The sequence below is a fragment of the Dermacentor silvarum genome, chromosome 11, assembly GCF_013339745.2.
Source record: "Dermacentor silvarum isolate Dsil-2018 chromosome 11, BIME_Dsil_1.4, whole genome shotgun sequence".
NCBI classification, from domain to species: domain Eukaryota; kingdom Metazoa; phylum Arthropoda; class Arachnida; order Ixodida; family Ixodidae; genus Dermacentor; species Dermacentor silvarum.
This window is the reverse complement of record NC_051164.1, coordinates 69,125,631-69,140,600: the sequence shown is the minus strand read 5'-3', so window position 1 is coordinate 69,140,600 and position 14,970 is coordinate 69,125,631. Positions and strand designations below refer to the sequence as shown.

The window sequence follows — 14,970 nt, the reverse complement described above, 5'->3', positions numbered from 1 at the left end:
GAGATCTCATAATATCCTCGAAACGATTCGTACTACTAGCGCTCCGGAATAATTTTTACGACCTGCGGTTTCTTAACCGGGGCTGATATATGTCCATCTAACTGGCATCTTTAGATTCTTTTTAATTCAGAATGCAACCACCATGGCTGATAATTTAGCCAGCAAACTTATTTTTAATGACGCAATCGAAGAACCTCTGAGTAACATTTTACGAGCGAAAACCGGGTCGAAGGTACAAAATTTTACATCATGAGTTATTGCTGGATTCAGTATTTTTGTTTTTGAGACAAAACTCTAGAAAATGCAACGTCTGCGCAACGTCGGTGGCGCCGTTTGAATAAAGATGTGATCGGAAGACGACACGCCGATCTCCGACCCGCAATCGGGCGGTTGCGAGGACTTCTCTGGCGCGAATTAGGTCAGCCCCCCACTCAGCTGTGCTTTGTGGGGCTCTGGCGTGTGCCAGCGGCACCCGGGCACCGTGTGGCACCAAGGTCGACAATGCTCTGATCCAACTGTTCTTACAATCGATAAACCGTATGCGTCACACTAAGTCACTGTACCAACCGCCGGGTCGGACACGTTCTCTTGATGGTCGCAATCCGTGTAGTATGAGTAACATGGCAGCGATATCGCGTGCTGCATCCTACGAAACTTGTTTTCCTCACTAGTACATTAGTGTTTTTCGCCCTAAAAGCGTTGAGCAAGTGAAAGACAAACATTTACATATGTAATTTATTTCTAAATACCTGTAATTGTGCGCTGTGAGTGATCGTCTGTGGCCATTTTCCACGTTCCTCGCGCGTGTTTTGAAATGTGTACCTGAGCGCTATCCTCTGTCCACATCTTTCGTTGTTATTCTTGTTGGATTGCGTGCTTATTTCTGCATCAGCGAGGTTCTATGCGTTACAAATATTTGCAACGAATGGTCGTTTATATACGATGTGACTGCGTTGCTAGTGACCACACATTGTGAACTATTCCACTCGTTGATATACTACATTTTTTAGAGGCAGCTGCCATTTTGTGTAAGCAAGCATCAATATTTTGCCGCTAAAGCAATGAAGCAAGAATTACCCGTGCTGATGCCGTGAAATTCGTATGATAGTGTAGCCGAGGACTTATTACGAAAACATCTTGCCATCATAAAGTCACGACATATAGAGCTCACGTTGCGAAGCATTTCTCTAAGCCAAGGTCAACAAATGCACAATGAAAATTTTTCCGGCGAATAATATTTTACATACTTAGTTTGTAATTGATGTCCCAGTGACGTAAACTGGCGCAAAATATATTTCAGACGAATTAAATCAAATGGCCCAATGCAGGAGGTACGACTTGCCTAGGTCAAATAAAATTTCACATTACATTTCTATAAATGAAACAGCAGGAGGACTTCGTACAGCCAAGCCATTTTCTTTCTTAACGTTCGATTTTCGTTCGGTATAAGTGACATGAACAAAGTAGCGATCACCCAATGTGGGTAAGTGTGTTTTATCACCAACACATACCGAAACAAAAAGGACAAGGTTTAATACGCAATACTACAATATATTGTTATCTGTTGAGAAATTGGTGTCATAGAAGGAAGCTTGCATATTCAAACATTCAATCTGACATTTTAGACACTTTAAGTACACACGGTGTAGTTTTGTTCATGAAGCTACTCTCCACACTAAAATGTAGGGCTAAATACCTGGTCATGCTAAGTATCTTATTTTTGCTTGTAATTTATATGCATTTTCCTCCAACTCTAGCCACTCGTAGCACGCTGAGATCTCGGCTTGCAGTTACACGCTTCATGAAGTGTTCAGCTGGATTCAGAGCCGATGTGCACCGGTAGGCTCACCAGCGATTCTTTCTTTTCTTTTGTGTTATGTATTCAGAACTTTTCTTCAGTTACCGGCCTTATCATCATCACCCTATGTTTTATGTACACTGCAGGAAGAAGGCCTCTCCGTGCGATCTCCAATTATCCCTGTCTTGCGCTAGCTGATTCCAACTTGAGCGGGCAAATTTCCTAACTTCATCACCCCACATAGTTTTCTGCCGTCCGCGACTGCGTTTCCCTTCTCTTGGTATCCATTCTGTAGCTCTAATGGTCCACCGGTTATCCAGCCTACGCATTACATGGCCTTCCCAGCTCCATTTTTCCTCTTAATGTCAATTAGAATATCGGCTATCCCCGTTTGCTCTCTGATCCACACAGCTAGCTCTCTTCCTGTCTCTTAACGTTAGGCCTAACACTGTTCGTTCGATCGCTCTTTGTGCGGTCCTACCGGCCTTATAAACACGGTCTATTTTAGTTACACTAAAAGCCAATGCTTCAGACAAGTTTTTAAGCAGGCCAATATGGGACTTAGCGAAAGTTTGCAAATCCTCCAAATTATCAAAAAATGTCACAGTTTCGCCCCAAGGGCGAAGCAATGAATGCGATAGCAACACAGCAATGTCATACGAAGTAAGGTGAGCGGCTTTGGTAGCAATATGAATTGTAGTAAACATGAGCTGATTAATTAAGCAGGTGTGCTGCGGCGTAAGTAGACCGACATGAAGAGAGACTCGATGACCACGAGAAGGCGCGTGTGAAACGGTGGTGTTGATGAGAAGCGCTTCCCGTGGGCAGCGCTTGTGAAGGGACACACCTGTAGTGCTGCACTGCCGATCCGGGCAGCATTGCATGTGTAGCGTGCGTTGCAAAATGTGGCCCGACTATTACTAACTGATTGAACAAGCGTGGTGTGAGCGCGCAGAAACAAACATGAATAGATCAAACTGAATGACTGGAGACGACTGTCAAAACGCTGGCAGCGAGCGCATACGCCGCCGCGGGCGAAGGTACGTGCGGTCTATCGCTTCAACGGAAACTGAGCGGCGAATGCACGGCGCATAAAGGTCAGAGCCGTGCGGAGATAAGATACGGTGCGGGCGAGCGAGCGCGGTTGTTGGCTAAGTAGAAGGCCCCCCCCCCCCCCCCCCCCCCCATGCGCTCCCTCCGGCGCTGGCTTCCCGCTTCCTTGCTTGCGCGTGGGTGATTGAGTGCGTTCGCTCTCCATGATAGCGCGCGTCCCCGCACGCTTCCGCTCGGGCATACGGCGCGCGGCGAAGATTTTATCTATAGGGAACCTCACGGCGACGGCAGAAATCTGGTTAAAGTGTCCATATAATTGCTATCGCAATAAAACAAAACACGGCAGGAAAATCCGTCTTGTGATTGCGGCGCCAGTTCACCGCGATGTCATAAGTTTTGGACTCCGTAAGCAAATGTATGCATAATTTTGATACGTTGAAGAGAGATGGCATTGTATTCAGTTGTATGAAACATGCGATTATCCAACAAATCAGGACATAAAAGTTGAAGCATAACAGAATACAAGACATATTAGACTAATAGCACTATATATGCTTTGGGAGGACTGGGTGCTGAGACATTGTGGCTGCTTCAGCAAAGAAACAGCCCACTTTAAAGCAATAGAGTTCTCGTTCATTTCTATGTCTTTGTCTACTGAGCACATTCCTGCCATGAGAGCAACAAGAAGCGACCTCAAACTAACTCCCAAAAATATCAAATTACGCGCAAACTACGAGGATGAGCCGCCCTTACAAACGATGTTACACCTAAATGGCAAGTATACAATCGACACTCGAAATCAGCAGCGACAGCGCAAAAACCCACCAACTTGTACAAGACCCTGTTTCACATGCGGCACACTAAACCTGAAACACCTGTTATAGTATTCTACAGCTTTCAACATAATAAGATATGAACACAATGAACAGAACAAAACATTGCATTCCAGAACATAAAGTGTTGTCAAGGGAGATTTCACTGTCTTCTTGATTTAAGCGAGTAATGCAATGTTTTCAACCCCCTTACGCGCAAAAATAGGCAAATAAAAAGAAAACTGTCGCAGATGTATGCGAATCAGAGTAACTCATACACAAAATATAGCGAAGCTGTGTCAGCGAGCTCTTACAATCTTCGAAAGAACTAGGGGCCTATTTTGCCACTGCCATATACCTACTCTAGACATTGGAAACCTTCGCTATGTGCAGTGAAATAGCCTTTTCAATTTCTTCGCTATATCCGACCTTTGCACAGGGACCTGAATTTTTCCTTTCAAATCATAGAAAAATGAAACCTATGCTCACACAAACAGATAACAAAATTAATCCTATCCAAAAGACCTAGACGCAATAACGACAAAAGTTTCGTCAATTTCGGTCCCTCCTAGATGACCTACAACGTAAAGCCAGTTAAACACAACGTGAAAAAAAAACGAATGTTAAGAATTACTGGCAGAAGCAGACTGCTCAAAGTTGTCGATTTGAGTGAGATAAACGCAAAATTTTTTTATAACTCTAGATAAAGACGGTTCCACGTGAATTCAGGGTTGCGTTTTTGGCTGTTTATCGATTCACATTTTTAATGTACATACTGCAGACCATGGTTAGGTCCAGGCAGGAAGGGCAGAGTTATAGAAAGGCATAATCATAGCAAAAATGAGATATTACAGTAACAGTATAACAACATAGATACATAGCAATACAGTAATATAACATGTAAGTATACTATTTAGTGTCCTGAAAAAATTGTAATATAAACATAGGGTAGATTCAATTGGGCAGGCTAAATACGGTTAATGAATTCCAGTCATTTGTGGTGCATAGAAAAAAGTAACATTTGTACAGATCGGTTCATGGAAAAAGTGGTGATAATAAGTCTTTGTGATAGAATTGTGTATTTCTGGCTGGCATTGGGGAGAGGTATGGTTAAGGGTCCAGTCTGAGTTTATTGTTGCGAAGAAATGAAAGAAAATCTAAACTAGAATTTCGACTTCCTAACTGAAGTTGATCAATGCCGTGGGCGCGCATCAAATCTGACGGGGAGTCAGTAGGTAGAAATTTTGAATATATAAATCAGACTGCTTTTTTGTATGCTTTCGAGCTTCTTTATATTAGATTTGGTATAGGAGACCCAAATTATGCAAGCGTATTCGAGCTTCGGCCTAATTACACAATTATAGGTTAATAGCTTAACTTTGGCGTGGATGTTTCGAAGCTTATGCCTGAGATAACGTAGCTTGCGGAACGCGAGTGAACAGATGTTGTCTGTGTGAGTGTTCCAAGTGAGGTTATTAGAAATTGTTACACCTAAGTACTTTACGGATGTTACTCGTTGTAATAGTAATGAGTCGAGTTCGTACGCGTACTCTAGTGGGTTTTTCTTGTTAGTTACTCGAAGAAAAACACTTTTCTCCGCGTTGAAAGTCACGTCTCACTGCTTGCACCATTGAAAAATATTGGTGAGGCTATTTTGTAAGTCACATTGATCGTTAGCATTAAAAACTTCACGGAATAAAACACAATCATCTGCGTACAAACAGGTTTGTACACCCGGGAAAACTTCCGCAATAATGTCGTTTATATATACTAAAAAACGGAGTGGCCCCAGAACACTATCTTGTGGCACACCTGATGACACTGGAAGACAACCGGCTGGTGCAGCCCAAGTGCAACTTGTTGCTTGCGGTTAGTTAAATAATCTTGTATCCAGTAGATTAAAATGGCCGGAAGGCCACTGGATTTCAGTTTTTCAGTTTTTTTAACTAGGCTGTGGTGAGTAACTTCGTCAAATGCTTTACTGAAATCGAGAAGGATTGCATCAATATGGCCGTTAGTGTCAAGTGTTCTTTCAAAAAAAGTGGACAACTGAAAGTAACTGAGTTACTGTGGAAAATACTTTACAAAAGCTATGTTGGAGATCGCTCAAAATGTTGTAGCGATCTAAAAATTCATTATTACTAGTTGCGAGGACATGCTCCATTAATTTGCGGCAGGATGACGTTGAAGATATAAGTCGGTAGTTTTCTACCTGAAAGCGATAACCTTTTTTTAAAAAAACAGGCACAACTCGGGCCATCCTCTAGTTATCAGGTACCCTACCGGTGAACAAAGAGGCACGAAATATGATAACCAAATATCTGGTCAGTGAATCGGCGTACCTCCGAAGAAACGCATTGGGGATATCATCAGGTCCCGGGGATGATTTGGTCTTCAAGTTTAGGAACATGACAACGAAGCCACATACGAGATAAAGTTAACTTGTGATTATGTGCCGGTGTTGAGCATGGCACATCACGCAGCTTTGATTGGGAAAACACGCTATAAAAGTAACTCTTCAAAATCCGAGCTATGGAAGTCTGATTGGTAATAGTTGTATTGTCTACTGTTATTTCAGTTATAGGTGCTTTTGATTCGCTAATGTGGCACCAGAATTTACTGGGATCATTTTTATGAAGTTTGGCCCCCAACGTTGTTTTGAAATAATATTCCTTTGATTGGCGAACAACAAGAGCGAGGCTTTCTCTTAGTTGATCTATGGTGCTTCTGGGTACGGGCTGTTTTTTTTAGCCTTTTTTAGTCGGCGTTTGAGATGGATGATATTGCGATTCATCCAAGGCGTTTGCTTCCGAATGTTCTTGTATTTTTAGGCATAAAATTATTTAGCCAATTATAGCACATTTCTTTAAACTGACTCCAGAGTGCGCAGGCATGACTATACTTTCGAAATCAACAATGCAAGGTTCAAGATGATCAATTACTGATGCGTCATCGGCATGTGTGGAGTAAGGATACAACGTGCTTCACACTTTTTTGGATTGGCAAGAATGTTTATGGATATTGAAACGCTGACCAGTAATGATCTGAAAGTCCCCGCTTGATCGATACTAGCATTCATGGACGTCATCAGGAACAAATACCAGATCTAAGATTGAACTATTGGTACGAGATACGCGTGTAGGTTCACGAACCACTTGACACAAGCCGTGCGTAAACATTATGTCGAAGACAAGATCTACGTGTTTGTTGTACTGTGAACACGGCTGCAGTCTTTCCCAGTCAACGCGAGGTAAGTTGAAGCCTCTAACCAATAATATTTTCTACTTTCTATATTTTGACATATGAAGCTGTAACATAGTTAAATAATCATGCGTAACGTTAGGTGGCCTATAAACCGCATATAAAATAAAGCAATGTCCCCATCAAAACAGTTTCAAGCAAAGGCACTCAAGATCAGGTACGTATTCGAGCAGAATTAACAGCCTGTATTTGATTTTTATCAATCACGCGCACTCCTCCACCCCTCGAGGGCCTATCTTTACGAAAAATTCTGTGTGAGGGGGGAAAGATAAGGACATCAGGAACCTCGTTGTGAAGCCACGTTTCGGTTACAATTGTTACGTGAGGGTCATGTTGGAGCAGAAGAATTTCAAGCTGACCAATCTTATTAGTAATGCTTCTGGCATTAGCGTTATGTATTCGGAGCTGCTTGTCCTTCGAAGCACTACCCTTGCAACCTCGACTACGTTTATTTTGGAGCAATCTGCTTTCAAAAGTACCAGTATGCTGTTTGCTTAAATTATTATCCTCTATGGTGCTGATTTCATTTGTAACGATGCTTTTGGGTGGCGCTTGCTTTTTGGGGTAGCTTTTTTGCAATGGTACCTTATCGTTCTTCACATCGTCCCAGATGTAGGCTTATTTTGTTGTTGATATAAAGTATGTAAAATGCTAATGAAACGTTATCCTTCTTGTTACGGTTCGGCTTGGCACTGTTCCAGAGCTTTCTTCTGATGTCTCTTATTTTTTGTGAAAAGTCCTCGCCGTTCAATATGCCACTATATTTAGTTTACGTCAGTGTTTTAGAATTTCTGGTTTTTGGCGAAAATCCAGTAGCTTGAATATAGCTGGCTTAATTTTGTTTTCTGCGCGTTTACCCAAACGGTGGATTCGCTGTAATTCAAGTATGTCCTTAATTATTTTTTCTTCACAGAATTCTCCAGAGACTCGGAGGTCTCTTCTTCTTCTAAGCGACAAACGATTACGTTTGACCTCCGGCTGCGGTTTTCCAAGTCATCTATTCTGTTTTCCACACGTTTTCAATAACGCGAATAATTGATGCTAGTTGGTTTTGACAGGTGACGATGTTGGCCTATAGTTCAGATATTGCGTCCAGTTTAGTGTCTTAGTTAACAGTTTTTCTTTTATCTCTTTATATTTGCCGCAATTTCTTCAAGTAGTTTTGAAAGTTGTGCAACATTGGGACCAGGAGCTGACTCAATATCGCCACCCAGCAGCAACAATTATTTCAAGTACAGAGCAGCGCTATACAATGAGCAAAGCATGCGTGGGCACGGCAGCACAAATAGGAAGAGACCACTAGAACAGACCCAGCTTCGGTACTGTTTCCTCCCCAGCGGTATGAAGACAAATGGATTAGGTGAGCCCATTCTCGAAATGCCACCATTCCCAGTGGACGCGCAGGTCCCGAGAGGGTCATATTAGGCGGGCGGTGCGGGGGCGCTGTTCCTTGGACATGCGTGGTGCCATCGGCTCGTGTTGTCGCTGATTGCGGAATCATCGATCCCACGGGGTCGGGCGAGGCACAGGATTCACGTGAAGGTGGTGTTATTCAGGATGGTGTAGTCATCTTCAAGCAGCGGCGGTCCGGCGAGGCAGTAGACGGTAGTCAACGGCACACCGATCCACAACTGAGATATGAAGACAAACGGATTAGGTGAGCCCAACCTAGAAATGCCACCGTGCCCAGCTGGATACATTTGTTACATATCACGCCGCAGCACACCACCATCAGCCTTGACCGCCGCCACTCTAAAACCATTGGCGAACTCAGATTCGCTGCAAAGCTCAACTGGGCTGCTTTGCAGAACCTATGTGGAAGAAAAAAAATGCAGATCCCACGCACTGTGAGAATCAATGTAAGCGAAGCTTTGCGTAACGTTTCCGTTTATTGACAATATTTGGCGGTGACGTTGACGGCCTCCGACAGTCGCGATGTGATGCTGAATGGTACTTTGCGTGCACTACCTGTGTTAGTCTTCGTAGTACACGAGATACAGAGCGAGACGTGTTGGCTCGAGGCGTTGTTGTGCGCCATTTTGAGCGGCCCGCGACAATTTTAGCACTGTGATTTCTTCACACGGGCGCATCGCATCGTGGCTGAAGCGGTGATCTACTGGACATCCGCTTGCGTGTTCTCGTCTTGACACTGCGATGCTTTAGTGCGGCTTTCCCTCTACGTACCCTGCGTCAGTTGTTCGCATGTACAAACTGGCAGGGTGTTTATTTTTCAGGAATAGTAGAAACGTGGTATAGTATAAATAGTAGAAACATTGAAATTTTTACAGTTTGTGCGCAAATGTTGCCCTGTCTGGTAGTAGCGTTTCTTTTATCGAAGAGACACCAAAGGAAGCATGATTTTTTACGGTGCCTTTCCTTTCTCCCACGATTGTGGTGGTCATTCCTCACCCGTTTCGTCAGAGCGTTGGTTTTACGCATTCTCTGTCGCCTGTTTCTATCACGCTATATCCCTACTACGATTTCACGCTTCAGTACAAAAGTAAGCGCTGCAGCTTCTGCAGTGCTTTTGCGGGGGACTAACGCGTAATTACAGCGGTCCAGAGGATACTATGTCTAGGAGCAGGGAGTTCCAGAAAGGTGTGACAAAGACCAGAGATCTCCAGAGAGCATTTTAGCCACGCCCACGAAGTTCTTGCGAGAAAGGGCTCATATGCACCTCTCCCGCGTCCCTACCATGTACATTATACACGTTCTCAACCACACCCCGAAGCGGCGTGAGACAACAACAGTAGCAGCAGCAGTGGAAAAGTTGAAGGAAGATGCGAAGAAAGACTCGCTGTAAAAAAAAAAAACGACCAAATCCACGCGCAGGTAATGTTTAAACAAATCGCACTGGGATGGTACTGACATGGGTGGTTTATACCACTGGTAGCGGCAGCACATGCACGGTTTTGCTCCATGAAGACCACTGTTAACTAAGTTCCAAACCACTCGTACCAGTGACTTAGAAAGGCTAGGAGCTTGTGCCCCTCCGAAAAGTTACTGATAAGATCATTCAGCACAGTTCGCAGTCGTTGGGCCATATTTGTGCTACTCGGGGGTGACTCTACCTGCAACCTGCAGAGTGTACAGCGCACACAGCGCGAATTGGATTGCGTGTATATAGTTCATTGCACCATTGCATCATCAACACATTTTCTGTTCTTCTTTCCCTAGTCTGTCCCCTTTCCTCTATCTCCAGTGATGAGCGGCACGCAAGAGACCCGTCCTTGCGACTGACATCTCCCATTTTTTGTTTATTAATGCTACTCGCTTTCTACAGTATGCCCTAATTTGTCGTTCACTTTAGCAGCTTGTTTCTCAAATAGGTAAGCATTGCAAAACATTACGGGAAATCAATACGTCCTGGCATTTCAGTAACATCCGTGCCACTCCGGCATCATCGTAAATGACACAGGAATAAATACTCGGAGCATGTACTCGACCCTAATCCGCACGGAAAGTTACCAGAGGCCAGTTGTATTATTTAAAGGCTAATGGTGACAAAATGTCTCACCGCGTAAAATGCCTAATTAAGATAGCGTCGATATAAGGTAACGTGCGTGCAAAATTTTACTATTGAAATACTAGCGGAGCATCACGAAAAGCTCGTAAAAATAGGCTTTTTATACCGCCACTACCGCTTCCTGGAAGTGACGCATGACCTGAAGCTCCTGACCTGGAGCGCGCGGCTTTTCGGCATCGCCTCAGAGATTAGGCGACGTCCACGGCTGCCTGCGGCATGCTGAAAATTCACGGAGGTGGCGTGGTGACACTGGTGTCATAGCGACGACCACCAGATGCACGCGTCGTCTGCTTAGGCGTTGTTTAAAGGCTGCTAACAAGAAAACTATGCAATTAACAGGCTTGAGACTTTTACAAGATTCATTTAGTGACATATGTTTCTCATTTATAACAAATTTAGCCAAAGTGAAATTTCGTTGCAGTTGCAGGGACAAGTGGCCAAATCGGCCATTAGGCCTCGTGATAGGTCAGAATGACTCGGGTCAGCCCATATGGGCCGAGCCCGAGCCATTTTGACCTATCCGGGAGGGTTTATGGCCGATTTGGAATAAAATCAGATTGGGATAGTTTTACGTTATATCGGCCTATATTTTGCATGCATAGTGAACGCTGTTTTGTGGGTGCGGACATCACCTATTATTCCTTTCTATTTTTTTTTCTTCTTCAGTTTGCCCCTCCCCCAGTTTAGGCTTACAAAACAGGTGTATTCTGGTTTATCTCCCTGTCTTTCGTATTCTTTCTCTCTTTCTCTTTTGAAAATGATAGGGCAGACAGTGTCCAGTTCCTCCTATGCTAGAAATGTGTGTTCATCTCCTTGTCACGATTACATGCAGCGCCGCAACTTAGTTAACTTTGTGATCAGATGTCGCTGAACAATAGCAAAAAGCGACATTGGCTAATTTGTCTGTATGTTTTCGTTACCATATTTTGCAGGTTTCGACTCACTCCCATACACTCACCTGTTCTGAAGAAACCGTTTTCGGACAACTCTTGCTGGGTGTCGTCGATCACGAAAAGCCATTGATTTTCATGGGAGTGACTGATCAGTGCCTCAGATCACTACTTCGGTTGCTAAAAGTATGTTCACGCTTTCTGTCAGTGGCCTTAAACGATCAAATATCTTCCTTCGGCTCTAGCCTATGCCGCCTTTATCCGGTCATTCACAGAGGGAGATGTTTCGGGACCTTGGCGACGGCCGCTGTACACGTAAAAAGCTGTTCCAGCGCTGATGTCTTTCTTCAAGGTCGCCTGCGCGACTCCATCGGACTTCGTCGTTCATCTATGCCATGCGCCTGTGAGCCACGCCCATTTAGTTTTTCTCTTCTCTCTCTTCATATTTGTCGCAGTCCAACTCGAACCCTTATAAAAGTTCGCCGGGTGCGGCCGTGGTTAACCCCCTCGCCTGTCCTTTTCCTCATTCTCCTCGTCAGCTACTTTCAGGTCAGTGTGACGGCATTGAAATTACCTCTGTCGATAAATACAGATATTCCGAACATTCGTGGGCTCTTCTTGCGTCCCATTGTTTGCGAGTGTGGTGGGACGGGGGCAGGGGGGAGGGGGCGAGACGTACAACAGTGTCACTGACCGCATGTCATTACATATTATGGTGTTAAACGTACCTCACAACACGTCGTATGTATACGGCACGACCTCTGCAACCTTGTGTGGGGTCTCGTTAGTATTATATCGAGAGCGTTAAGGACCCGGTGTCGCAGAAAATCCGGTGTCGGTGTCGGTCTCCGCGTCGGCGTCCGCGGCCAAGAATATCATCCCGAACCACCCCGACTACGCAGGCCCTCCGCGTGGCGCAGATGCGCTGGCGAACTAATCGCATTTCTCAAAGTAAAATGTATCAGAAGAAACGTAAATTACAACGTAACCACAACCTACAGACGTGATAGCCTCGAATGGTAATTTGAATATACGAGTAAACATAATTCTCTTACGCGCAAACTCAAACACAAACCCCTTTTCCAGCATTTCTCCCACTCATACAGCGGGGCGCCGCGTTTCGCTTCTTGCAAAAATACCATCCAGATGGCGCTCGCGTCCTCGGCAGCCTAAGCCGCATGCGGGGGCGAACTTGGAGAAAAAGAAAAAACCGCAGTTGCCGGGAAGCCTGATAAGCAGCCAGGGATCTTTGAATGCTATTGCGTTCCGCTCTTAAAGGTGAAGCTTGGGTGTCCTCCAAATTTTCTAAGCAGTAAACGCGATGGGTGACTTAATGATTCTCGACTTTGTACTACGAAGCAACCAAGGCACCAAACTTGAGTGTAACTGCGTTCTTGCGGCTTGATAAAAAACACCCTATACTAGACAAGGAAGCAAGTATAGCGTTGTATCTTCTAGCAGAGTTCTACCGATCTGTTCTGTCGCCTTTTCTCTTCATTCCTAATTTTCGTGCTGCTTCGTGATGTCTGTTCACCAATTATCCCCGCAAAATAGTACTGCTGTGTCCCGTAATCTTTTTTTCTGTCGAACTCTTGTAGTATTTCTGTCATGTCATACATTGCACCTCTGAAACGGGCGTTGCGTTTTAACAGCCGGAAATGAAATGACTGCTTTTTAGAGCAATTCTTGATTTTATTTTCTAGGCTGTACCAAACCGGCACCATGGCCACCAGAACAAGTATGACCAGCTGAATAAAATTTGAGAATCTTCCCCCAAACATTTGTTTCCCAGTCAATCGAGTTCGATGCCCGAGATCGACATCGGATTCGCCATGCGTTAGGTGAACAAAACAGTTTTGATAGCGACAGTAAAGGCCATTAGTCGCAGAAATTCTCGTATGCGTCTCATATTATCGTATGCGTCAAGCACGGCTCTTATGCTAGAAACCTAGCGTCTGACCTGCTCCACACACTCACAAAAACGCGAGATGCTGCCGTTACTCACATTATCAATCGACCACCTAGACTTCCTCAGTCAATTATAACGACTTCGTGTCACAAAGAACAAGCCCACACCAAAAAGCTGCGTGTTACAATTGAATGCTACCACGCAGGCGTTGACGACACGAAACCTGTACGCTAGCGTACAGAGACAACGTTTTCGTCCCAGTATCTATTCCGTGAAGTGATTGAACACTTCCTCCAAAGAATCACATAAGGCTCCCATTACCAAGAGAACACATCGTCATCACCTTCGACAATTTTTGATCATGGAGGCTCAAGTTTGTAGGGTACTCACGGTGTTCATGTTAATGCCAATTGGTTTTGCACCTTGAGGCGAAATTCACTAAACTAGGACAACGCAGACACATCGTAATTCACACAGACAGGCTATGAAGCATGCAGAGATAACTAAAACTTGAAGCAGTAAGGAAATATCAAATATATGAATACTTATACTTATAAAAAATTGGAAAAGAGCACACAAATCTGCAAGTACTTGCGTTTTTTCACAAAATGGTGGCTGTAATTGAATATTATTTGACAATGTAATGTATGAAGTCGTCTCGGCGAGCTGCTTTTTCAGCATAGGGTCCGTATTGGCTAAAAATGAACTAAACATGATTGTTTAAAGTACTGCATAGTCATAATTATCAGCAGCAGCAGCAGCAACAACTGTCTATTCTTATCTCCATTACAGGACGAAGGAGTCTCCCAGCGATCTCTAATTACAGGTGCCTTGCGTTAGCTGATTCCAGCTTCCGCCTGCAGATTTCCTTATTTCATCACCCCACCTAATTTTCTGCCGTCCTATACTGCGCTTTCCTTCTCTTGGATGTCTATAATGGTCCACCGGTTATCTGCCTTACGCATTACATGGTCTGCCCAACTCCCTTTTTTTTTGTCTGTCGACCAGAATATCGACTATTTCCGTTTTCTCCCTCATCCACACCGCTCTCTTCATGCCTGTTAACGTTACGCCTGAGATATTTCGGTACATCGCTCTTTGCGTGGTCCTTACCTTGTTCTCAAGCTTCTATTTTAACCTCCAAGTTTCTGCCCTGTATGTTAAAACCAGTAGAGTGCAATAATTGCACACTTTTTTAAGACAGTGCTAAGCTTCTAGTCAGGATTTGGTAATGCCTGCCGTATGCACTCCAAACCATTTTTGCGCTTCTGAAAATTTTCTTTTAATGATCAGGGTCCCCTGTGAGTAACTTAATTCTTCGACAAACGTACTCCTGCACAGACTCTAATGGCTGGCTTAGTATCATGAATTCGTTTTTCCTTGCCAGGCTATTGAACATTCTCGTTGTGTTCTGCATAATATTCTTCAACACTACTCGTACACTTTCTCGGTTATAATCATCAATCATTTGTTGCAACTCATCCCCAGTGTCGCTGGACAGGACAATGTCGCCTCCACCTCACCCCAAGCTCAACAGGCGACAGGCGAGGGACTGGCGCAGAATACAGACAAACACCTACCCACATTTACATAGACTGCACAAAATATTTCCTAACAAACACAGCGACAGATGTCCATGGAGCGACTCCACCCCGACACTAGAACACATCACTTACCGATGCACGCAGCGTCCGGCAGATGCCGTCTCGCCGCTACTTAAC

At 44.3% G+C, this 14,970-nt stretch overlaps 2 protein-coding genes across 5 annotated transcripts in view; one reads left to right on the top strand and one right to left on the bottom strand.

Moving 5' to 3' along the window:
* The window catches only part of LOC119434103 (lysosomal protective protein-like), a 248,103-nt gene that overhangs the window by 38,540 nt on the left and 194,593 nt on the right, over positions 1-14,970 (bottom strand). The window lies entirely within an intron of this gene.
* Positions 1-14,970, top strand: part of LOC125941463 (uncharacterized) — a 117,735-nt gene that overhangs the window by 29,819 nt on the left and 72,946 nt on the right. The window lies entirely within an intron of this gene.